The sequence below is a fragment of the Nuphar pumila genome, chromosome 2, assembly GCF_984573655.1.
Source record: "Nuphar pumila chromosome 2, dmNupPumi1.hap1.1, whole genome shotgun sequence".
In the NCBI taxonomy this organism is placed as follows: Eukaryota; Viridiplantae; Streptophyta; class Magnoliopsida; order Nymphaeales; family Nymphaeaceae; genus Nuphar; species Nuphar pumila.
In genome coordinates, this window is record NC_143250.1 from 18,040,583 (window position 1) to 18,068,384 (window position 27,802).

Genomic DNA, 27,802 nt, shown 5'->3' on the forward strand with positions numbered 1-27,802 from the left:
AGCACCATCAGTATACATGTTGCATTAGCATACAGTGTTGTCACAGTACAGTGCCCATGACAATCTTTGCATCCTCATCTACTCACTTCATTGCATATTAATGCAACACTTCCTCATTTTACTGCCACATGTTCTGCATTTGGTCACCTTTACACTTTTCCATTTTGTACTCTATTTCACCATTTGCACTTGCCACGCCCATTTCATCTCCTGCATTTTGGTGTTCATATTTCCCTATGTTATATATCATTTTAGCAATCCCCTCATGATATTATGTCATTTGCATTCACAGTAGCCTAATATGTTGTTGTGACCTCTTGCCTATATGATGTTGTTTGCATTCATAGTAGCCTAATAGGTTGTTGTGACTTCATAAGCATTCATAACATCATGTTATAAACACCTACATTCAGCATGCTTCACTTGCATATAGCTATACCCTTGTACCTAGACCTACACAGTGCACGATACTTGTGAGTTGCCCCCATGAAAAGTGATAAATCCCATGGAAGTACACACTCCTGGGCACGTGAGTAAACTACCACTATTTCTGCAAATTATAATTCTTTGCATCATTTTGTTGTTGCAAATGTAACTCATGGAGGGTAGACTATTGTTGGTTTAAAGGAGCAAAACTGAAATTCCACTAGAGGGGGGGTGAATAGTGAAATACGATGCAGATCGATAAAATAAAAAATAAGGCAATAAGGCACAACACAATAAACAAAGGATTTATACTGGTCCGGTCGAGTTACTGACCTACATCCAGTCCCCAAGTAAAACACTTGAGCCTTCCACTATAACATCTGAGTTACCGGATAAATAGTACAACACCCTCTTCCTTAGAGGTCTACTTCTCTCAACAGAGAAGGGAAACACCCTCTTCCTCAGACGTCTACTTCTCTCAACAGAGAAGGGAAACACCCTCTTCCTCAGACGTCTACTTCTCTCAACAGAGAAGGAAAACACCCTCTTCCTCAGAGGTCTACTTCTCTCAATAGAGAAGGGATACAGCAGAGATCAGAAAGTTACAACACTTTCCTATAGAACCTTCAGAATGATATGCAGAGTATGAATGCACGTATGAAGATTCTCAGAATGATCTTTTTCTTTTCTTACACACTCTTGTATTTTTCTGAGAGCTTTTCTTGACTTTTTCTCTTTTTTTTTCTCTTTCTTTTTCTAAGCTCTTTTCTCATAGTGTCAAGCAGGAATTTTTCTCGTTGAAAGCTTGCTTGTCTTTTCACACTGTTGTGTTTGTATATATATAGTCTTTAGAAAACTAGTCGTTGTCTTTTTGAAATGATTGTCCTTTTGGGATATGAGAAGTCAGGTCATTTCAAAAACAACTTAGTGTGAAAAAAATAAGTGTACTATATTGCTTTTTCAAAAAGTCTTCTTTCCATACGAAGCATTTTTGGAGTACACTATTTGTTGGTGTATTTTAAATGAGTTATTCTTTGTCTTAGGTCTTTTCTCATAATAAATGTTCTGTAGTATTTTTGAACGTTGAAGTGTAGTTTATCATGTAGTTTTGTCTTTACTCAATTTAATGGTTTGTAGTACATTGAACGTTGGAATATATTCTATCATGTAATTTTGTCTTTACTCAATTTAATGAATATTAGTATATTAATATTTTTCTTACAAGTCGTCACTTATAATAAATGTATGTAAGTGTGATAAATGTTTGTTGAGTACTTTATTTATAAATGGTCATTTCTTAAAAGCTTTTTGGAATATCATTTAATGTTTACAGAGGGAATGATGACTTTAAGTAAGTCGACATTCTTGAGTGTGGGTTTTATTTATAAATAAATAGTCATTACTCAAATGCTTTTTGAGGTGGCATTTAATGCTTAAAGAAATAAATGGTTATTTCTTATTTAAATAAAATAATATTTATTTTCTCAAATCGTCAATTCTAAAATGAATGGTTGTGAAGTACACTAAATGCTTGAATAATACTTATATTACAAATAGTCATTTCTCAAATAAATGCTTGTGTATTATCTTTTCATAATTTATCTTTTCTTACATAAATGTTTATGTATTATGAACCAAAATTTCTTACGTAAAAATTTGTGTATTATGAACTAATGCATTTTGTCTTTTCTTACATAAATGCTTATGTATTATGAACCAATACATCTTTTCACATTTTGTCTTTTCTTACATAAACGCTTATGTATTATGAACCAATACATCTTTTCACATTTTGTCTTTTCTTCATAAATGCTTATGTATTATGAACCAATACATCTTTTCACAATTTATCTTTTCTTACATAAATGCTTATGTATTATGAACCAAAATTTCTTACATAAATATTTGTGTATTATGAACTAATGCATTTTGTCTTTTCTTACATAAATGCTTATGTATTATGAACCAATACATCTTTTCACATTTTGTCTTTTCTTACATAAATGCTTATGTATTATGAACCAATACATCTTTTCACATTTTGTTTTTTCTTCATAAATGCTTATGTATTATGAACCAATACATCTTTTCACAATTTGTCTTTTCTTACATAAATGCTTATGTATTATGAACCAAAATTTCTTACGTAAATGTTTGTGTATTATGAATTAATTCATTTTGTCTTTTTCTTTCATATTTGAAATCATTAGCTTTTATATCTTTTCAAGTTGTCTTTTTCATAAATGCATGTTAGAAGGTACAATTAATGCTTTTGAAATCATGAGCTATTATATCTTGTCAAAATGACTTTTTCATAAATGCTTGTAAGAAAGTACAATTAATGCTTTTGAAATCATGAGCTATTATATCTTGTCAAAATGTCTTTTTCATAAATGCTTGTAGGAAGTACAATGATTTGTTTCAAAAAGGTGTTTTTGAAATGCTACAATATACATAACGTATCCTTTTATGAAAGCTTAACTTTTTTTAAATAAATGGCTTGTATGATTTCAAAGCATATAGTCTAATATGAAATATGCATGCTTCTGAAGGTTCTGTTACATATGACTTTAAAGAAGAAAAAATCTTCATCTTGAGGTAGCCGATCTTCTTGGATAATCTTTATGAATGTATGGCCCATCAAGCTTTTTCTTCAAAGTAGTATGATTGCATCAAATAGTTGCACTTGATCAAGTTGTCTTCACTCTTCTTAGTGAAATAACCTTGCATCAAATACTCGTTAAATAAATAGCACATCATATCCAGTCATAATATAACATATTCAGTTTCACATATGAAAGCATATCATATTTATCATATCTCATGAAAGCATATCATGTATTTATCATGTATCATATATATGCATCATGAAAGCATATCATATTTATCATGTATCATCAAAACATAGTTTCTCAACATTCTCCCCCTTTTTGATGATGACAATATATGCTCTCTCTGTCAATAAGCCATATATATTATGATGATTTAAATATGATATCAGAAATAAAAAAATGCATAGAAATAGTAATCATAAAAAAAACCAGAATTAACATAAAAAAGTTTGTGTATACTTCATGTGTATGAGATAAAGAGTTAAACGTTTTTTTCTCCTACATAGGAGAGGTAGGTTTTCTCTCCCCCTTTGTCATTGACAAAAAGGAGGGATCAGAGTCGAAGACTTAATATTATAGACCAGGTTGAAGCAAGTTAAGAGTTGAAGACAACAAGTCAAGAAATGGATTTCAAAAACTACATGGGGCGATCCATTGTTTTGAGACAGAGTAAAGAAGGAAGTGAGCTCAATTCATGTGAGAGATATGAATAGAGATAAAGTCAAACTGAAAAGACATAATGAGAAATTTTAAGTTGGGTGTATGAAGAGAGTGATGACAGACATGGATAGAGAAGATGACAAAAATAATTAATGAGTGATATGAGATGAAAGAGATAAAGAAATGTCATGATTGCTTATTTAACATATAAATAGTTTTTATGGATAGACATGAAAGGAAATAGGTCATAGGGTGATCATGTGATGTGTACTTTGAAAGATATGGCATTTTTGAAAGAAAAGAATGACTTAAAAAAATATGTCATGATTAATGTGTTTTCATATTTGTAATTTTTATGAGTATACGTAAATATGAGAAGGATACACTTTGACTTTGAATAGTGGCAAGAGAGATGATGAGACAAAAAGAGAAAGAGTCAAAAATATATTCGAAAAAAAATAAGAATTGATAAATGATAGATTAAAAAATAAGAATAGACATGGAGGAGTCGGATTCAAAAATCTAAAATATATAATAAAAAAATTTATTCGAGAGACGAAATGAGGAGACAAAAGATATTCATGAGTGAAGAGTAACAATGGCTTATAGAAGAAGTATTTTTATGGATATGCATGGAAGGAGTAAGAGTAGACATAAAGAAAAGTGAGATGACATATATGGATTTTCGAGTAGGATAGGAATAAAAAACAAGAAAAAATTCATGATTGATATGAGATAAAAGACATAAAATAAAGTTATGATTGACATGAATTAATGTTTATTTGATAAACATATTTTTAAAGAAACTCAATTGGAGGAAGTTCATAGTTTTTAGAGAATAAAGTTAAGTTTTAAACTAGTAAAGGAGTCAAAATCATGAATTGAAAAGAATGGAGGCTCAATTCGTATGAGAGAGAGAGAGAGAAGGATGGTACTAAAGGTACTAATGAGAATAAAAAAATGAAGGACAAGTTTTTCGAATAATTTTTCATAAAAGGTGTGAAGGATGAAAGGACGATAATAGATTGTACTTAGGATATGATATAACAGATGATGTAGTAAGATTTTACGTGAAATATGACAGCTTGGTTTTGAAAAAGGTGGTGAAGAAAATAAGAAGGATAAACACTCGATTTATTTACCATAAAGTTTAGTGAAGTGTCTTAATAGGAGGAAAGGAAGTCATGAAAAGGGATATATCACTTAAAAAAATAACATAAGTGAGGAACACAATATCATGTTGAATCTCGGATAGCTTATCGTAAGAGAGGTTTTCACAAGAAGACAAAAGTGATAAAACGTGTTATGAGATGAATGATGTGAACAGATAAGAAGAAAAATAAGATTTTAATAGAACTCATAATAAGTTTTAGTCTTAATAAATGTGATTAATTATAAGTCGCTTAGTTTGCATATTCCTAATTCTCTTCTAATTCGTGTGAAGTCTTCATGTTTCAAAGGTTTAGTGAAGATGTTTGCTAATTGTTGATTAGTGGGTATGAATTCGAGTTTAATTATGTTGTTTAAGATTTGTTCTCTTAAAAAGTGGTGTCTAATTTGAATGTGTTTAGTTCGAGTGTAAAATAGAAAAGTTTTAAGTCTCGTACCACGCACGAGGTGCTTGTTTTAATCCATATAAAGCACATTTTAGTTTAAAAACATGATCAGGAAATTGTTCATTTTTAAAACCTGGAGGTTGTTTTATATAAACTTGTTCATTTATAAAACCATTTAGAAAAGTACTTTTAACATTCATTTGATATAGTTTAAAATCCATATAGCTTGCATATGCTAAAAACATTCTTATAGATTCAAGTCTAGCAACAGGAGCAAATGTTTTATCAAAGTCAATACCTTCCTCCTGATTGTATCCTTGATCCACTAGCCTTGCCTTGTTTCTTATGACATTACCTGTTTTATCCAGCTTGTTTCTGAAGATCCATCTTGTCCCAATGATTTGATGATCTTTTGGTTTTGGTACAAGATCCCACACATCATTTCTTTGGAACTGGTTAAGTTCTTCAGTCATTGTTAGCATCTAGAACTCGTCTATGATGGCTTCGTCAATCTTTTTAGGTTCAAGTTGAGAAATTAATGCCATATTTGCAATATGTTCCAACTGAGCTCTTGTTTGAACCCCCTTGGTCAGGTCTCCCAAAATCTGCTTTTGAGGATGATCTCTGATTTCAGCAAATGTTTTTTTATGATCATCTTCATTAGATTCAGTTGTGTTATCTAAAAGAAAATCTGTACTTTCAAGATCATCATCATTAGTCTTATTATGAAGAGATTGACCAATAGATTCATTAAAACTGACATGCATAGATTCTTCAATAGTATTAGTACTCTTATTGAAATATAGCATGCAGTATTAATAGCTTCAGCCCAAAAATATGTAGCAAGATTGTTATGTTGAAGCATAGTTCTGGCAGATTCTTGAGGGATTCTATTCTTTCTTTCTACTACACCATTTTGAGGTGCAGCTCTAGGAAAGGAAAAGTTATGTGAAATACCATGCAAGTTACAAAAAAAAGATCATTATCGAATTCTCCTCCATGGTCACTACGAATTTTAACAATTGAAGAGGATTTTTCATATTGTAATTTTTTCATAAAATTTCAATTTCACAAAACGTATTACTTTTGTTTTTCAAAAATATTACCCAAGTGAATCTTGAGTAATCATCAATAATGACAAAAGCATATTTATTATGATTAAGACAAGCTACCCTAGAAGGACAAAAAAGATCCAGGTGAAAAAGCTCTAAAGGTCTTTTACTTGACACAACATTCTTTGATTTGAAGGATTATTTTGACAATTTTCCTAATTGACAAGCATCACAAAAAATAGTCTCTTTTAAATGGTATTTTAGGTAACCCACAAACCAAGTTATTTTTAGCCATTTTAGAGATATATTTAAAGTTAACATGTCCCATTCTCATATGCCATAAATTTTGAGAGCCATTATTTGCTTATGAGACAATGTTCAGTAATATTATCTAAGTATAATTCATATACATTATTTTTCTTTATACCTTTTAAAACAATATTTTCGTTTGGTGTTTGCTATAAGGCATGCATCATGTTTAAAACTGACATTATATCCTATGTCACACATTTGACTGATGCTTAAGAGATTGTGTTTTAAACCTTTAACAAGGAGAATGTCTTTGATAAGAGGTTTATCGATATTACCAATATTGCCAATACCAATTATCAAACCTTTGTTGTTATCTCCAAAGGTGACGGTTCCTCCTTTATGATGAAGAACAGCAAAAAGATCTGGATGTCCTGTCTTATGTTTTGAACATCCACTGTCTGATATCCATCTGTTCTTCTTTTTCAATGCCTGCAATAGATCAAGTAGAAACTCTTTTTGGTACCCAATCGGGTCCCTTTTTGTTAGATTTTGGAACCCATATCCATTTTGATTTGGGTTTATCTATAATCTTAGAGGAGTACATAAAATTACAATTATAATACTCCTGTTTAGGTTCAGCAGAACCTTTGACAAAAGTAGTCTTTTGATTCGAACAAGAAGGTTTATTATAATGAGAGTAATCAATACCATTCTTGTAAAAAGAGAATTTTTGAGAGGATAGAAGTTTGTCCAAGTTCTCTTTTCCCTTGGTAAACTTGAAAACCGTTTTCATAAGGTTTTCAGTTTTACTTTTTAATTCTAAAATTTCTACTTGAAGATTTTTAGTCTTAGAACTAGTAGAAGAGATTTCAGAAGTAAGCATAAAATTTTTCTTTTTCAACTCAGATTTTTCAATATTGAGTTTTTCATTTTTCTGGGAAAGCTCTAAATTTTCATATTTTAAAACTTTATTTTTGAGACTCATTTTTCTAGATTCTTCAAATAGTTCTTGAAAAGCATCTAGAAGTTCTTCAAAGGAAAAGTCAGAAATTTCACTTACAGAGCTTTCGTTTGCCATGAAGCACATGTTTGCAGTTTCAGCTTCATCATCACTTGACTCTTCACTGGTGGATGGTTCTGAATCATTCCATTGAGCATGTAGAGCCTTTTTCTTGAAGAACCTTTTCTTTGGTTCCTCGATTTTGGATTTTCTTTTTAGGAGAGGACAGTCACGTCTCACGTGAGCTGGCTTGTTGCATTGATAGCACACAGTCTCTTCTTTTTTATCCTGCTTTTCTTTAAGCTTTTTGGAAAACCTGTCCTTTCTCATGAAGCGTTGGAATCTTCGGGTAAGAAGAGCATTTTCAAAATCTTTTTCTGAATCATCATCCTCTGAGAGAGTTGGGAAGGCAAGATTTTTCTGTGTAGGTTGTTCTTCTTCCCTTCTTTCTTTCATATAGACTTCATAGGCCATAAGATTTCCTATTAAGTCATCCAAGGTGAGTTTGGATAGGTCTTGGGCTTCTTCAATGGCCGTAGTCTTTTTCTCCCAATCTGAAGTAAGAGATCTCAACACCTTTTTTACCTTGTCAGTCTGGGAATAAATTTCTCCCAGTGATTTAAGATCATTTGCGATGTTGGTGAATCTTGTGAACATTTCAGTAATGGTTTCATCTTTGATCATTCTGAATAGTTCATATTTACGAACCAAAGATGAGATCTTGGCTTCTTTTACTCTGTTTGTTCCTTCATAAATAACTTTCCGAGAGTGCCAAATATCAAAAGCCGAATCACAAATAGATATTTTGTTAAATTCATTTTGATCTATGGCACAATATAATGCATTCATGGCTTTTGCATTTAGGTTTGCCATTTTTCTTTCTTCATCAGTCCATGAAGAATAGTCTCTTGTAGGAGAAGAATATGGGCATTCTACGATTTTCCATACAGCAAAATCTACAGACTTGAGAAATATGGTTATTCTACATTTCCAGTAGCCATAGTTAGTGCCATTAAAAAAAGGAGGGCGAGATGAGTGTTGACCTTCAATATCACGAGCATAAGAAGTTGATGCCATTTTTGTGCCGGAAGACTTGTTATGTCGAAACCAGCAGAACCTGCTTTGATACCAAATGAAATTCCACTAGAGGGGGGTGAATAGTAAAATACGATGCAGATCGATAAAATAAAAAATAAGGCAATAAGGCACAACACAATAAACACAGGATTTATACTGGTTCGGCCGAGTTACTGACCTACATCCAGTCCCCAAGTAAAACACTTGAGCCTTCCACTATAACATCCGAGTTACCGGATAAATAGTACAACACCCTCTTTCTCAGAGGTCTACTTCTCTCAACAGAGAAGGGAAACACCCTCTTCCTCAGAGGTCTACTTCTCTCAACACAGAAGGGAAACACCCTCTTCCTCAGAGGTCTACTTCTCTCAACAGAGAAGGGAAACACCCTCTTTTTCAGAGGTCTACTTCTCTCAACAGAGAAGGAAAAACACCCTCTTTCACAGAGGTCTACTTCTCTCAACAGAGAAGGGATACAGCAGAGATCAGAAAGTTACAACACTTTCCTATAGAACCTTCAGAATGATATGCAGAGTATGAATGCACGTATGAAGATTCTCAGAATGATCTTTTTCTTTTCTTACACACTCTTGTATTTTTCTGAGAGCTTTTCTTGACTTTTTCTCTTTCTTTTTCTCTTTCTTTTTCTAAGCTTTTTTCTTAGAGTGTCAAGCAGGAATTTTTCTCGTTGAAAGCTTGCTTGTCTTTTTACACTGTTGTGTTTGTATATATATAGTCTTTAGAAAACTAGTCGTTGTCTTTTTGAAATGATTGTCCTTTTGGGATATGAGAAGTCAGGTCATTTCAAAAACAACTTAGTGTGAAAAAGATAAGTGTACTATATTGCTTTTTCAAAAAGTCTTCTTTCCATACGAAGCATTTTTGGAGTACACTATTCGTTGGTGTATTTTAAATGAGTTATTCCTTGTCTTAGGTCTTTTCTCATAATAAATGTTCTGTAGTATTTTTGAACGCTGAAGTGTAGTTTATCATGTAGTTTTGTCTTTACTCAATTTAATGGTTTGTAGTACATTGAACGTTGGAATATATTCTATCATGTAATTTTGTCTTTACTCAATTTAATGAATATTAGTATATTAATATTTTTCTTACAAGTCGTCACTTATAATAAATGTATGTAAGTGTGATAAATGTTTGTTGAGTACTTTATTTATAAATGGTCATTTCTTAAAAGCTTTTTGGAATAGCATTTAATGTTTACAGAGGGAATGATGACTTTAAGTAAGTCGATATTCTTGAGTGTGAGTTTTATTTATAAATAAATAGTCATTACTCAAATGCGTTTTGAGGTGGCATTTAATGCTTAAAGAAATAAATGGTCATTTCTTATTTAAATAAAATAATATTTATTTTCTTAAATCGTCAATTCTAAAATGAATGGTTGTGAAGTACACTAAATGCTTGAGTAATACTTATATTACAAATAGTCATTTCTCAAATAAATGCTTGTGTATTATCTTTTCATAATTTGTCTTTTCTTAGATAAATGTTTATGTATTATGAACCAAAATTTCTTACGTAAAAATTTGTGTATTATGAACTAATGCATTTTGTCTTTTCTTACATAAATGCTTATGTATTATGAACCAATACATCTTTTCACATTTTGTCTTTTCTTACATAAATGCTTATGTATTATGAACCAATACATCTTTTCACATTTTGTCTTTTCTTCATAAATGCTTATGTATTATGAACCAATACATCTTTTCACAATTTGTCTTTTCTTACATAAATGCTTATGTATTATGAACCAAACTTTCTTACGTAAATGTTTGTGTATTATGAACTAATGCATTTTGTCTTTTCTTACATAAATGCTTATGTATTATGAACCAATACATCTTTTCACATTTTGTCTTTTCTTACATAAATGCTTATGTATTATGAACCAATACATCTTTTCACATTTTGTCTTTTCTTCATAAATGCTTATGTATTATGAACCAATACATTTTTTCACAATTTGTCTTTTCTTACTTAAATGCTTATGTATTATGAACCAAAATTTCTTACGTAAATGTTTGTGTATTATGAATTAATTCATTTTGTCTTTTTCTTTCATATTTGAAATCATTAGCTTTTATATCTTTTCAAGTTGTCTTTTTCATAAATGCATGTTAGAAGGTACAATTAATGCTTTTGAAATCATGAGCTATTATTTCTTGTCAAAATGACTTTTTCATAAATGTTTGTAAGAAAGTACAATTAATGCTTTTGAAATCATGAGCTATTATATCTTATCAAAATGTCTTTTTCATAAATGCTTGTAGGAAGTACAATGATTTGTTTCAAAAAGGTGTTTTTGAAATGCTACAATATACATAATGTATCCTTTTATGAAAGGATAACTTTTTGTAAATAAATGGCTTGTATGATTTCAAAGCATATAGTCTAATATGAAATATGCATGCTTCTGAAGGTTCTGTTACATATGACTCTAAAGAAGAAAAAAATCTTCATCTTGAGGTAGCCGATCTTCTTGGATAATCTTTATGAATGTATGGCCCATCAAGCTTTTTCTTCAAAGTAGTATGATTGCATCAAATAGTTGCACTTGATCAAGTTGTCTTCACTCTTCTTAGTGAAATAACCTTGCATCAAATACTCGTAAAATACATAGCACATCATATCCAGTCATAATATAACATATTCGGTTTCACATATGAAAGCATATCATATTTATCATATCTCATGAAAGCATATCATGTATTTATCATGTATCATATATATGCATCATGAAAGCATATCACATTTATCATGTATCATCAAAACATAGTTTCTCAACAAAAACTCTGTAGAAAAGGGGATTATTAATAATATTTTGGTAATTTTGAAGGATATTCTCCTTTAGGTTTTGATAAGATGGGCATTCAGTTGCAGAGGCACGAGATAGTTTTAGAAGTTGATCCTGCCTTTTCCTCTCAATCTGACCTGAAATTGCTCAGATTGTCACTGCTTTTGTTATACTTGAAATTAAGTTTACTGGTGGTGTTGCTACAAATATGACTGTCACATCATATGATGTTGTGGCTTCACTCTAGCCATTCACTACACTTGCATATCCACCTGTATACTCTTTGTGCATTCACATTACTTCCTATGCATGCATAAGCACAATGGCCTAATGGTTGTTGTAGCTTCAAGAATATCCATAGCACAGCAGCCCAGTGGCTGATGTGGCTTATTGTGCTTCCATGGCACAACAACTCTAAGGCTGTTGCGGTTTCCTATGTTGTCATAGCATACCACCATTTGCCTTCTTCACTATTCATTGCGGTGGCTTTATGTGCTTCAATAGCACAGCAACAATAAGGTTGTTGTAGCTTTCCATGTTTTTATAGCATCACCATCTGCCACACTATGCATTCTTCATTTTCATTTTCCCCTGCTACAGTTTTCTCTTGCCCTGTTTACCTTATGTCATGCTACTGTTGTATAGGCGACATCCCTTCATCCTACCTCTGTTCAGCAAACCATTGACTGTCTCATTTTTTTTATTATTTTATCTATGCATATCTACCACATCATTGTCATACTTCTAGCATATCATTCACTATATATATCTTCACTAAACCTAAAGGCACTGAATGTGCCTTTTCATATATAGTTCCTTAGCCTAAGATGCCATATATGTGTTTATTGTCTCATTAGCATAAGACATATATATGTGCACTTCATTGTCAATATAAGCAAAGCATTTTGCACGTGTTTTTCTTTAGAATAGAAATGAGCATATCTATTTTCATTTTCAAAATAGCATTTTTATCTTCTTCTGTATGTGGTATCTTCATGGAAAAATTAGATTTTTGTTCTTAGAATAGAAATTTTTGATATTCTCAATTTCAATTTCAAGGATGTAATAGCAAGATATTAATGAGAACTTTATATTTCTAGCTTTTAGATTAGAATGTATGCGTATGTAAATATCGTAAATTATCTGTTTCATATCATTTTTATCTTAAAAAATCCAAGCGATGTTGAAATAAACTTTCAAAAATACATTTTTCATTTGTAAAATCATTTTCAATTTCTATTTGTAAATTCAGATTTATCCTTTTATTCCTAAAATTCCATCTTATTTCAAATTCTAACTTTCAATTCTCATTTCTGAATTTCATGCTTTAAAATTCCAAATTTTGTTCAAATTCTTTATTTCTATTTCAAATCCTGAGTTTTCATTTTAAATCCAACTCTAAATTAAATCCACTTTCAGATTCCAACTCAAATTTTGAGATTGATTCTGAATTTCTAAATCAGTTTTTCCAATTCTATCTTGATTTCAAGGCAAATTTCAAAATCAATTTCAAATTCAATTCTTATTTTCAATTTTCATATTTCTATTTATTCTTCAAATTTCGCTCTTTTCCAAATTCTATCTCCAAAGTCTCCTTCAATTTAAATCTATTTCAATCTTTGATTTTAATTATGATTTCAACTTCATGATTTCAAATCTCAAATTCATTCAAATTCCAAGTCTAGATTCAAATTTCCATCTTCTTCAAAGTTCAAATCATTTCTTCAAGGATATTTCCATAAACTTGTTTTAAAAACACTTAGAAAAGTCTAGAATTTCTAAAGCATTTCTAAGAAGTATACATCTTTGCATCTTGCATTGCACAAGCATGATTCTTTGTGCATTTTTTTTAGACTTAGAATAAATTCTTAGATAATATTTAGGCAAAGAAAAAGGCATAAATTCGATCCTTGGTTTGATTACCCCTGGTAAAGGCGTCAGAAATGGTCGAACCTCATACCAACAAGCGAATCTCGTCGCTCCATTCTTCCATAACTTTTCAAAACGGAGGCGAGTAATTTCAAAACATTTTTAAAATTAAGGTCAAATGAGACCTTTGCAAAAGAGTTCCTCTATCTTCTTTCTTTTCTTTTCTTTTCTTTTCTTTTCTTTTCTCTTCTCTCTTCTTTTCTGTCTTTTATTTCTCCTTTGAAAAGTGAAATAGAGGTTAGAAAGGAAAGAGAGGAGGAAAAGAGAAGAGGAACCAAGAGGAAAAATTTTGCAATGATCACACTTGACCATGAGCTTCATTATGATCTTCTTCCTCCTTGGACTTGACCAGGATATCAGCAACATATGCATCCATAATTTTATGCATCTGGACATGAAAAATGACAGCCATTGCACGCTGATAGGTTGCCCCAGCATTCTTAAGCCCAATTGGCATGACTGTGTAACAGAAGGTACCCCAAGTCATGGTGAAAGACGTCTTGGACTGGTCACGAGCGGACAACTTGATTTGATTATATCCAGAATACCCATCCATAAAAGAGAACACGGCATGACCTGTTGGTCTGTCGATCAGAAGATCGATGTTGGGAAGTGGATAATCATCCTTTGGAGTTGCTTTATTGAAATCTCGAAAGGCGATACAAATTTTAACCTTGCCATTCTTATTGGAAATTGCTACGATATTTGCTAGCCAATCCAGGTAGTCTATTGTTCGAATGAATCCGACTTTGAGTAAATCCTCAAGTCCTTCTTTAACCTGTTGCTCAATTGGAGGATCTATTTTTCTCAATTTTTGCTTAACAAGTTTGACATTTGGCTTCAGAATGAGGCGATGCTCAACCAATTTGGGATCTAAACCTGGCATATCCTCGTAAGTCCATGCGAACACTTCTTAATGTTGCTCGAGGAAATCAATGAGTCTTTCCTTCTCATCTGTGCTCAGACTAGTGCCGACCTTAAGAATCTTTAGGCAGTCTTTTGAACCAATATTGATGTCTTCGGTCGGATCCTGAACTAAGGATGATGGCTTGTCTTGCTTATAAATTGATGCGAACTCTGGCAATTCTGGGAGGGACACGTCAAACTCTGCAGACTCTTCTGACTGCTTTCCTGCCTTGGTGTCCTCTGCTCTTGCCTTGACCCGATTGATCTTTGTGGGCTTCGAACTGATTGAAGGATTGATGATGAGTTTCTTTATTGATTTGGAAGACATTCTGAAAATTATAGGAAAAGAATAATATTTATAGAAAATCATCCATTGTAAAAATATAGGAGATAATAACAACAAATTTATAAGAACAAATTGTAGAGAAAAGAAAGAAAGATGGCATCCCGACAAATAAGAGAAATTGAGATCAGACGATGACAGGTCCCATCTCGGTTGCCAAACCTGTTATCATTGCAAAATTTTACTTTTGCAAGTCAAACTCATATTTGAAAAAGATTTTGAAAAAGATTTTGAAAAAGATTTTGAAAATAACTCACCTCCATTTTAAAATGCAAGATAATTTTGAAAAATAAGACTCGTCTGTCGGTTTGAGGTTCAACTGTTTCTAGCACCTTGACCAGAGGTAATCGAACCAAGGATCAATCATGTACTTTGCTTTGCTCAACTTGTCTAAATCAATGTTTTATTCTTAAATGCACAAAGAATCAGGCATGTGCTATGAACTTTTGAAAATGCAGATTAAAAACATGATGTTTGCTTCACATATTGGAAAATACTTAGAAAAGGGATGACTGAAAACCGTGAATTGCATTTGGAAAACCTTTTTAAAGAAAAGGAAAATCAATTTTTTAAGAAATCCTAATGTTTTGAGAAAATTGATTTTGAAGAAAACTTGAGTAATTTTTTAGAAAATCAATTTTTATGAGGCGGATTTGTGAAATAACTCAGCCAGGATGGGCGTGTGGCCCTATTAAATCATGTTCATGATCCAATCTAACCTAAATGATGCATGAATGCAGTTTCAGAGAATATTTTCTAAAGAATTTTGAGAAAAATCATTGAGAAAAAAGAATTTTTGTGCCTTATAGAATTCAGATGAAATAAATTCTTTACATATCTCTGACTATGGCCACGAATACGTATTGAATATATCTTATTTGATTCTAAAAGGAATAAAAACTTAGAAAATTTAGAAATACGCCATGATTTCTGAAAATGCCTAAGAGTGTAGGTCATTTGTGGCTTAGAAAAAGATGATAAATCAGGGTTTTGTTCGTATTCTGACTATGGATATAAATATGAAACCAACTGAGTTTATAAACTTCTTATAAGCTAGTGCACGTGCCATTCGTGTAGACCATGGTGGATTTGAATATGCGTGAATCACCATCCATCACACATTAACATTTTTGAAAGAAATAAAATATATGTAATACAACTCTATTCTAAGCAGGAAATTAAATTCTTATTTCAATGTTTACATTTTACATCAATGATAAATTGAAATAAAGAATAAAGGAAATACAGTCTTTAGTGTCCATGAAAAACTAGTAAACTTGTTAGTGAAGATATGTCCACTTTTCAGGATTTAACCAACAATATCTGGAAATTGCTGGATTTATCTATATATAAGCCATTTTCATGTTTTCCCTGAGATAAATATAATAAAAGATGATATAAAATAGAATAATTAATAAAAATAAATACTTTTAAATTTAGAATTTTAGGAAAAATAACAAAAATGCCCCTGAGAACAAGACTATGGCCTTGAAATGAGAGTTTTTAGAAAAGATTTTTGTAAAACTTTTGATTTAAAGATCAAATGGATTCAAATCAACCCTAAATCGAGTGTGGAGAACTCTAGCATGATTATAAACATAATCAAACCATAAAAGTATAAAATTTTTTATAAAAAAATTCAAAATAGCATAAAAATATCAAATTTTGCCCATATTTCAGCTGAATCAGGACTCCGCGGGCATCCTGTTTTGTGATTTAATCAAATAAAGCCTTAAATGAATTCAAAAATATGTGAAAATTAACATGGATACTTCTAGTAACCCTAAAATTAAAATAAAAAAATTGATATTATTTTGATATAAAAATTAAATAAAACCCTAAAATTCATAATTTTGCCCACGAGCATATACCTATCACAGTGTCAGACCCGAATAAGGTATCAAATCACTATAAAAAATCATAAAATTTTACAAAGAGATACTATACATATTAAAAAAAATTCCTTTTTACATATCAAAAAAAGCATCTTCGGTTAGGGAGATATCATTCCGGCAATATACGCTTGATTCTGGCGAATATGTAACGAGTTGAAATAAATAGGTTCGGTTTTGGGTGCAAAAAAATATAGCAAACAATGTTCAAAAATTATAAAATTTTCTAAGATGATAGTTAACACATAGATGAAGATGCTATTTTTTACGAATCAACGATCAAATCTCCAGTTAGGGAGATACAATCCACACAAGTCGATCTAGGGTTTAGATAAGGCATAACGGGCTCTGTAAGGAGGTTCTGATCTCTGATAGAGGAAAAATAGCAAACAGATATATAAAAAATTGAAAATTTTAAACAATATAGTATACATGATAACAAACATACTTCAACTTATGGATCATTGATCGGATCTCAGATGAGAGAGATATCGCTTTGACAAACCGTTCTCGATTCCACAGCGTTTTCATGGTTCAAGAAGCAAAGTTTGGTTTTCAATTTTTTTAATAAGGTTATAGAACTTAAAATACTATGATTGTTTTATGAAAAATTAACATATGCACGGTTCTACCCTAAAAAAATCATATTTTTTTGGCAGAAAAATGAACATGAAATAACATCATTTCCGCATGATTGGGATCAAGATTTACAGATTATCGATAAAGCATGAATAAACCTAATGTAATCATGGAAAATAAATAAAAAAATCTATAAATAATATAAAGATTTTGGATATGGTGCTTGAATGAATAAAACAAACTTAAGCATGATAAAATAAAAAAAATCAGGGAAAAACATGATTGAGATTTGATTTAGCATATAAAAGAGGGATTTGACCATCGAACGGTCAAATCTCGATCTTTTTCGGGCGTTTAACATAATAAACAAAAAATAAATATTATTAATGGATCAAAAATGTGTAAAGGACCGTCAAACATCAGTTAATCATCATTTTGAGGTTCTCACACAATTTTTTTAAAATAGAAAAAAGGAAAAGCATGTTAAAAGAGGCAACAATGGTGATTTTAATAAAAAATAAACAAAAATTAAGAAAAGGGAAGAAGACCTTACCTTGAAGCTTCAATAGATGAGGCTGGAGCTTGGAGAAGAGAGAGCCACGAATTTGGGAGAGAGAGAGAGAGGAGAGGAAAAGCATGGGTTGACCCCCCCTAGAGTCTCCTATTTATAGTTTTTCAAAACATTAGTTAAGGAGTTCTAATTAGTTTAAAACTTTCTTAATTGAGTTAATTAAGGGAGGTGCTTTTTCCAGCTGGGTTTGACTTTTCAACCTTTCTAATTAGACTCTAATTAGCCCAATTGAGTCCTAATTGAATTAAAACAAATTCAAATGTGGCGCCACCTATTGTAGAGCCCACATTAGTTTTTTAAAGCTTTAAATAAAAATAAAATTTAAAATGAAAGTGAGATTTCAAAATTGATTTTGATTCTAACCTAACTAAGACACTAGTTAATCTTAAACTAACCAAAATACTTTCAAATGTGGCATCACCTAATGTGGGCCTCGCTTATTTTTTTTTAGAAAATGGTTTTCAAACTTTGAAAATAAAGGGGTTAAAATTGATTTTTTTTCATAAACATCAAAAGGACACCTAACTAATATTTTTTTGTATTTTTGAAATATGAAAGATGTAAAATGAAATGAAATTAAAAATTAGGATTTTGCACCCCTGCAGGGTGGGCCCTGCTTGAAGAAAGTTGAAAACTGATTTAAAAATCAAGTTTTTGAAATAAAGGGTTTTAAGAAGGAAAGTTTTTGAAAGAAAGTTTGAAAATAAAATCAAAGTTTTAAATCAACTAGAGTCCTAAATGGATTAAAACTCTTTCAGATATGGCACCAACTGTGTGAGCCCCATACCAGGGTTTTAAAAAAGTTGAAATAAAGATTGAAAAGGGTTTTGAAACAGAGTGAAAATTACCAAATGAGAATCAAAAGTTTTTAAAAAAATAGAGTCCTAAACTAACTCTGGAACAGAGTCCTGAAATTTTGAAAGTCTTAAATTTAGGTTTTTAAAAGACAAACGAAGAGATTTTAAAAGATCTTCTCAGAGATTAGTGAAAACGAATAAAATACGAGACCAGAGTCAGAGTCCTAATCAACTGGAAGTCTAGGATAGAGTCCCAGAATTTTGAAACTCTTAGAATTGAATCTGTTTTTGAAAAACAAGTGAAAATAAAGTAAAAAATAGGAAATTAGGGTAGAGTTCTGGACCGACTGAAACTTTGGGACAGAGTCCTAAAATATTTGAAACTCTATAATGAAGTCCTGAAATTTGAAATTTGATTATTCCAAAGATAAATAAACAAGTCTTTGAAAGATTTTCTAAAAAATGAAGTCAGGGTTAGAGTCCTGATTCAACCAAAACTCTACAAAAGAGTCCTTATTCAACTAAAACTCTAAAATTCTGATTTCTTTCGAAAGAATTTGAAAGATTTTTATGAAAATAGGTAAAAATAGAGGTAAATGATAGTCCTGATCTGACTAAAACTCTAAGATAGAGTCTTAGTCTGACTGAAACTCTAGAATTTTGACCAATAATGAAAGATTTTGACAGATTTTGTTGAAAATAAGTAAAAATAGAGATGAAAGGCAGAGTCCTAGTCCGACTCAAACTCTGTGATAGAGTCCTAGTTTGACTGAAACTCTAAGATTTTTGTCTTTTGGAAGTCAAATAAGAAGATTTTTTAAAACAAGTGAAAAGCAGGAATAAAAGATGAAATTGGGATAGAGTTCTAATCCAACTAACACTCTGGGGCAGAGTCCTAGTCCAACTGAAACTCTAAAATTTTGGCCAAAAAGAAAGATTTTGAAATTTTTTCTCAAAAAATAGACAAAAATAGAAGTGAAAGGTAGAGTTCTGATCCGATGGATACTCTGGAAAAGGGTCTTAATCCAACTGGGGCTCTGAGATTTTGGCCAAAATGAAAGGAATGGATAAGGAGTAGGACTACTTCTAGTTTAAAACAAAAATGGAATTTTGAAAAAAGCCTTAAAAGATGAAAAGACAGAGTCTTGATCCAACTCGAACTCTAAAATTTAAGAACTTTGGATGAAAGAAGAGATCCAGAAGTGACACCACCTAGATGGGTCTCATCTTAGAATCAAGATCGGTTAAAATTGAGTTTAAAATGAATCCAGATTGCTTTCTGAAAAAGATATTTTGAAATATAAGATCCTGGGAATTGATAAATGGCAAATATCAATCTAAAATCTCATGTTTTTGAAATTGATTTTGAAAAAAAAGTTTTAAAATCGATATTGTTTCTGAAGATTTTGAAAAACCAGAGTGCTGGATCTTGAAAATGACATGCAATGCAATAAAATGATAAAAAAATGATATGAAATGAGATACAAAATGCAAACCCTGGATGAGGAATTTGGAATCCCAAACCCCTGGCAGCGATAAAAAATTGAATATTTTTGTTCGAAGGTAAAAATTGATGATTGAAATCAAGCCAAAATAGAGATTGAATCTTGATTGCAAGATGAAATATTGGAATTTGATGCAAAATTTAGGCTCTGAATAGCTCTAGTTCAGTTGACAACCAACTGGTCTTCTGAAGACTTCAAATAGTGGGTCTAAGTGGCAGGAGGCAAGTGTTTGTGAATGACAGTAAAAATTTGGGGTGTTTACATCCGACCAGGCTGAAGCTACAATTGTATGAAAACATTGATCTAGGTTTAAGACTATGCTAATACCTAGAGGGCTAAGAACTGAAACCTAAAGTGATTGCGCATTTAGTTAGACATGTCATGCATCATCTAAGAAAGAAAACCTAATTAAAGATAATAAGTGATGCATGCATACAATCAACATTTGCAATGATAAGTGCATGCATTTTTAACTGCTCATGCATATTTAAATGCTCATAGTTAAGTGAATGTGTGGTTGAGAGCATTTTATAAATGTATGCTTGATGTGTTTAATCTTAGTTGGGTGTATGAAAGATCAGATTAATACTTGTCTACTTGTTTTAATTCATACATTTTTGATAGCTCTGTCCTACTACTTTTTTTAGGTTGTGAATGAGGGATCAAGCGATGGCGGGAGGTTGCGATGGGAACTGAGCCTAGCCTTTCCCACTTTTGGATAATTTTGGATTGCGAGCCTTTACAAATGCTCAAGACTCTGATATTAATTTAATTTGAAATAAATTGTTATTATTTAAATTTGATATATAATGAACATTTGATTAATTATGGATGTTTGATTTTAAATTTGTTGTGTATTTGAGAAAAAGATGTAATTGTGAAGTAATACGCCAAAGTTTCGTCCCATTTGAATTTTCATTGCAATTTTTATAAAACCTTTAAAAAACAATTTACATGATTTTTGGGATAGAAAATTTGGTGTGTTACCATATTTCTTTTGAACATTTGAATATTTTGTCTAAACTAAATGATTCCATTTCTTTCAATAAATTTTTATGTGATATTTGCCATTTGGCCAAGCATACAATATTATTGTTTTCTTCTAGTCATACTCATTCCATGTACCCGTTTATATTTTGATATTTAGGGTGTATATTCTATACCATCTCATTCTCGAGCTCACTATTTTCTCACGATTGTTGGTGATTATAGTAGAGCGACATGGGTTTTTCTAATGAGATTCAGATCTCAAACCAAAGAACTAGTGCAATACTTTTATCATGATGTTGAAAAATTACTTTTAAGCGCAAGTTCAAAATGGTAGATCGGATAATGGATCCAAATTTTTTACACATGAGGTTCAATTTTTTTTTGAAAGAAAACGAAAATTTTCATCAACATAGCTATGTTGCCACACCTCAACAAAATGAAGTTGTGGAATCCAAGCTTCATAATTTACTTGAGATAGTAAGAGCTTTGTTATTTCAAGCTAATTTACCTCATGTTTTTTGGGAAGAATGCATTCTCATGGCTCCATATCTCATAAATCAGATCCCAACAACCTTGTTAGATGGCGATCTAAATACTCATGAAGTATTGCACAAGATTAAACCAAAATATAGCCATTTAAAAAACTTTGATTGTTTATGCTTTGCCCACAATATACATCACAAGCACAAGTTTGATCTTCATGCTCGCAAATTTGTATTTGTTGCCTACCCCTTAGGCAAAAAAGGATATAAGGTTTATGAACTTGAAAAGAGAAAAATCTTTGTTAGTAGAGATGTCATTTTTCATGAAGACAACTTTCCTTACAAAACTAAGCTCAAATCTTCCAAAGAAAATCTTGTTTTACCGATGTCAATCATTGGTGAGTCTCACCCATTTCAAATCTACAATCATTATGACCAGAAGGGGGAGATCGTTCATGATATTGAAAATCCGCAAAACCTCATTGATTCTCAAGAACTAGATTTGGTTTCTATCAATGATGTGGTCTGCTCAAATCTCAATACTCATGAATCTTCACCCATAGTCATCCAAAATCAGGCCCAATCTAGACGGTCTAGCAGGCCTAGATCTCATCCAATGTACTTGAACGACTATCAGTGTAGCATTACATGCCCACACCAATGCTCCATCTGGGACATCATTTTCTTTCTTTTTCTCAAATTTCTCTGAAACACAAACATACCTTGTTTTCATTACCTCTCATCAAGAGCCTGAAGACTACCTAATGGCCTTGTGAGATGAGAAGTGGTGAGCTGCTATGTCTTTTGAAATCCAATCTCTTGAGCAAAATGGAACATGAAGTCTTGTGGATCTACCTCCCAGGAAGAAACCCATTGGATACAAATGGGTATTTAAGATCAAATTTCATTCAGATGGGTCCATTGAGCAACACAAGGTTTGTCTTGTCTCCAAAGGATATACTCAACAAGAAGGCCTTGACTACCATGACATGTTTTCCCCGGTTGCTAAGTTGGTGACTATGCAATGTCTCTTATCCGTAGTAGCCACATCTCATTGGCCACCCCATCAACTTGATGTGAACAACACTTTTCTTCATGGTGACTTTGATAAAGAAATATATATGAAGTTTTTGCTCAGTTTCTCGTGTGAGGAGGAGACTCGTGATTGTCGCCTACATAAATCCATAAATGGATTGAAATAAGCATCAAGACAATGGTTTGCCAAACTTTTGGCTGCCCTAAAGAAAGCTAACTTCAAAAGTCCCTGGCCGACTATTCTATTCTCTCTCATATCAGGTGATCGACAAACGTTTGTCCTCGTCTATGTTGATGATGTCATCATCACTTGTAATGTTGATGCCATGATACAAAATGTGAAGATCTTTCTAAATCAATATTTCTATATCAAAGAACTTGGCAAGTTAAAATATTTTCTTGGAATATAAGTGGCCCGGTCCAAGAAAGAAATCTTCTTGAATCAAAGGAAATATACTCAAGTTATTATAGGATGTTGGTATGATGGGATCGAAGCCTAGTGAAATCCCTATGGAGCCAAATCATAAGTTAGACTATAGCGGTGAACTTATCAAAGACCCTACAACCTATAGAAGGCTCATGGGTCAACTCATATATCTCACCATAACTCGGGTAGATATTACATATGTGGTTCATATTCTCAGTCAATTCATGCATGAATCGAGAGAACCTCGTTGGGAGGCTGCCATGAAACTTGTAAGATATTTGAAGAACAGTCCAGGTCAAGGGATTTTACTTGAATACGGTAATGATTTCAATTTATCTTGTTATGTGGATTTAGACTGGGCAAGCTGTCCGTTCACTAGAAGATCAACCACGGGATATTGCACTTTCATTGGTGAATCTCCTATTTCTTGAAATCCAAGAAGCAAAGCACAGTATCACATTCTTCCGCTGAAGCATAATATCATGCTCTGGCATTTGGCACTTTTGAAGTTACTTGGTTAAGGTAGTTACTTGAAGATCTTGGAATATCACGAAGGGAACCAGCTCACGTATTTTGTAATAACCAATCAACCATGCATATTGCGGCTAATCCTGTTTTTCATGAACGAACAAAACAAATAGTTAGATTGCCATTTTGTGAGAGAAATTACGGCAACAAGTTATAAAAACCAATTTCATCTCCAGTAAAGATCAAAGGGCCGACGTCTATAAAAAGGCACTGGGCCGTGATCAATTCATTTGCCTGATTAACAAGATGGGTATAATTAATCCTCACAAACCCATCTTGAGGGGGTGTGTTGAAGCTCATCCAAATGGTTCGGCTTATCCAAATGAGCTGCCTTTATCAGATCAAGCCAAACAAGGAAGGAGCCAAGATAATAGCCGTGTGAAATCAAATCTGATCCAGCCTAACAGATCAGATCCTAAAATTTAGGATTTAGATTTCCCTTTCCTTGTTGTAGTACATAACCATTTGAGAAGACACCGTTTTTAGTCCCTTGATTTTAGGGATTCTTTTTATTCTTGCTTGTAACAATATATATTCTGTATCCGTCCTTTGTAAAACAAAAGAGTTTTTTAACGCGAATGAAATCTGGAAGCTCACAAGTTAACATTTAGCGTTAGATTTCATCCCGTTTTTAGTTTAGGCCGTGTCAGCGTATATTAGTTTAGATAAGTTGGTGATCGTCTCTCCACTAGCTTTTTGAATGACTGTCACAAACATGTGGTCTGAGGTTGGAGGCTAGGATGTGGTTCTCAGAAGGAACCCTACTCAGTAAATTCTCAAACAATGGTTTATCTGAATTTCATCTACAGGTCTTTAAAATGGAAATTCTCAGGTGATGGTGCAGTTTCGGTGGCTCCATGCTACTGTTCTATGTTTGCCTTCGGCACAAGGGCTCCCAAAGGGAACGCTGTGGGGGTAAAGCTCTGCTGCTGGGAGGTTCATTTTTGGCATGGATGGTTTTTGTTGGACAGGATTGCAACTGAGATTTGCCTCAAAGAAGAGAGGCATACAATTGGCAAGCCAATGCAAGCTGTGTAGACAGGAGGAGTCTAATAATAGAGGTGTGGTCAGGTGATTGAGCCCGAGTACTTTACAAAGTACAAAGTACTCGGGCCATACAAAACACACAAAATCACTACCGTGTGCAGCGATTCTGTGTAAAACACAAACACAGAAAAATGCTCCGTGTAGAACACAAAACACAGAAAACTGCTACACGTGCAGCAATTTTCTGTATTTTGGGTGACGAGTACTTTGTAAAGTGCTCGGGTCCGATCATTGGATCTGCTCCATATTTAGTAAGTCTTGGAATGACACTTCTTTAATAAAAAGTATTGTTATTTCTGTCCCAATTCTAGTGCTATTTTTCTTACCAATGGTCAGTACTGAAAGGAAATAAGAAGGCAAGCCATATAGAAATTACTCTCATAGCAAAAAGAAAGACATTTAGCTAACTAGAACCCTATCCTCGTGGTGATATCATATTTCAAATCCTTTTGAAAATGATCTTGCAAGGGACCCAGAATGAAGTGTTAAAACAAGATGCTTTAGAGGAGAGAGGGAAACTCAAGGGTGAAGTGCAACACCTGTGGCTCTTAAGGGGTGTTGAAAATGGGTTCAAAGAGCTATAAATTTTTAAGAGCTAATATCCTAATTACTAGAAAGAAAAACAAAATAATTTCTGCTTTGGACAACTGCAGAAGCATTTTATCAGAATTTGTTTCAACTAATTGCAGCAATTCAACTTTACTAATGAAGGGCGATATTTATGAACAAAGAATTGATCACATTTTATTTTATCCACAACCATATTTTAGCTAGAAATACATGAAGTTTCTATGTATCATCACCTTCCAATCATACATTAATACAAGGCAAACTTAATAGAGGCACTGGTATATGTTAGCCAGCAAATGCAACTCACGATGTCATTAACCTTTCTACCCAGCTAGTTGCTGTAATTTTGATGTAAATTTGACACCGGATTTATGAGGAAATCTACCCAACTATGCATTTACTTAAGAAACTCAAATAATATCGAGAAAAAACTAGAAATTGAAAGAAAATAAAAGAAATAGAACTGGAAACCATCTCATAATCCAACTCTCTGATGTGGACTTTGACACCTCATCTATATAGAGATGAGATATTACAATGTTAGATGGTTTTGGTTTCCTATTTGGATTCCTAGTGAGGAAAGCGAATCCTAATCCTACAAAATTATTAAAATGGGATACATATTAATTACTTGGATCCAAAATCCATTACAAATTAATGACACAATATAAGAAAACTCCCATAATAAAAATATGGATCTCAAATGATCCAATAAACCTTGTGAACCCGGTTATGTGGCGCTTTGCTCCTGCGTGAAATTCTCTACCAGTGGGACCTAAAGAACCCATTGGGAAATGAATCACTTCTCTTTTTTGCCCATTCTCCTGCCAAGATGCTCTCGAGCTCTCTTGGATGGCATAGCACAGTAAGGATGCTTTGCTGGTCAAATCCATACTCCTCCTCAGCCTCGTCTAGCAGCCTTACAAAAGCAGGATTGCTCAAGTAACTCAGTGGCACTGCAAACCTCTTTGAGATACCTTCATAGGCAGCCAACACGGCAAAATACCCCTTCTTCATGTCTTCTCTCGAACGTGAGAATTTCCTCCGCAAGTTCTGGACAACATTCTTAAGCATGACCATATTGTATTGCAACTTTATGGTCGACTGAGTAGCTAAGACTGGAACCTGATTTTGGCAATGAACTATGGCTTTCATTTATACAAATTTTGAAGGAAGAACATGCGCCACTATTACTGACAAGTGCCTTATCTAGGAGGTGCATGTGAAGGCATTTTCCCTTGATTCAATATTGCGCCTTTCAATGTGCAATATTAACATGGTGTCGGCCGTGCCATGCTTTTGATGAAAGTGCTCAGCATCCCACAAACCAACTTTTGTATCTCAAAGTTTTTCCCAAGAGTAAAAGTAAAGAGCGAAGAGTGAAACAGGAGATGAGTTATAATGGTTCTTACATGAGGTCATAGACACGCGAATTACCCACGTAGAGATGAGGTAGCAATAGCGACATTAAGATGGACTAGAAAATGGACCATTTTTTACGAATAGGTAACCTACACATACACAAAAATCAAACATGATGTGTAAACATAAATGCATGATGGAACATGATGAGTAAACCTTAGCATCAAATAATAATGCTAATTTCCAACTTTCAAATTAATTTAAACAATCATTTATAATTTGGATATCTTTTATAAATAATTAATGTATTTTTCGGTGAGAGAGGGAAATAAAATTTAACGTCTTCATTAGGGGTGTAACTGGGTCGGTGTACCCAAATTGAACCAATGTCCTGAACCGATTAGACTTGAAATGACCTAATTTTGATAGATCTATGGGTTCAGGTCAGGTCTACAATTTGGAATCATTTGAAAAATATGTCAGTTCTGGGTATGTAAAATACAAATCTGACCCGAGATTTATACCCGAACCTGCTATGTACCCAAAACAAATTTACACCTGACCCATTTCAATCCTATCTAAATGTATACCAATCATGAGAAATTCAAATATAATCATCATTAATAAGATATAACTATCATTAATCCAATAGGTTTATTTTGTGATAACAACTTTTCTAACTCTAAAAAGTTAAAAATCCTAATAGAACTTGTATTAAAATAAACATTCATATTCGACGTAATTTACACTTGAATTGATTACTCTTACAAGTCCGCATCTTAATAATACTTAGACCCAACCCATTTGGAACCAACCGATTTTTTAATTAAACATCTTAACCCATATGGGTCTATAATTTCTAGTCATACCTGAATTCAGAATCCATAAACCTGAATTCAGATTCAAATCAAACTGGGTCATGTTTGGGTCTATCTTTTAGACCCGATTAAGAAATGGGTCTACTTAAGACCTGAACCCATTAACCCATATGGATCTCCAAATTTAGCCATACCTAAACTTGAATAAAATTAGGTCGAGTTTGGGTCTAATTGTTAGACTGGATTCAAGAAATAGGTCAAATAAGATCCAATTGAATCCTAATCAAACCCGACCCCGTTACTCTCTCTCTCTCTCTCTCTCTCTCTCTCTCTCTCTCTCTCTCTCTCTCTCTCTCTCTCTCTCTCTCTCTCTCTCTCTCTCTCTCTCTCTCTCATTCCCATAAGATCCTTATATGAAAGTTACACGGATCACTGGCTTGGACCCCTAAAACTAAACACTAGTTTGGAACATTTTACCACACTTGAAATATTTAAGCTGTTGCTCCAATTTTGCACCAGCTCAAGGTGTCCACTTGCTGCCATCCAATAGCACAAGTGAATGAAATAT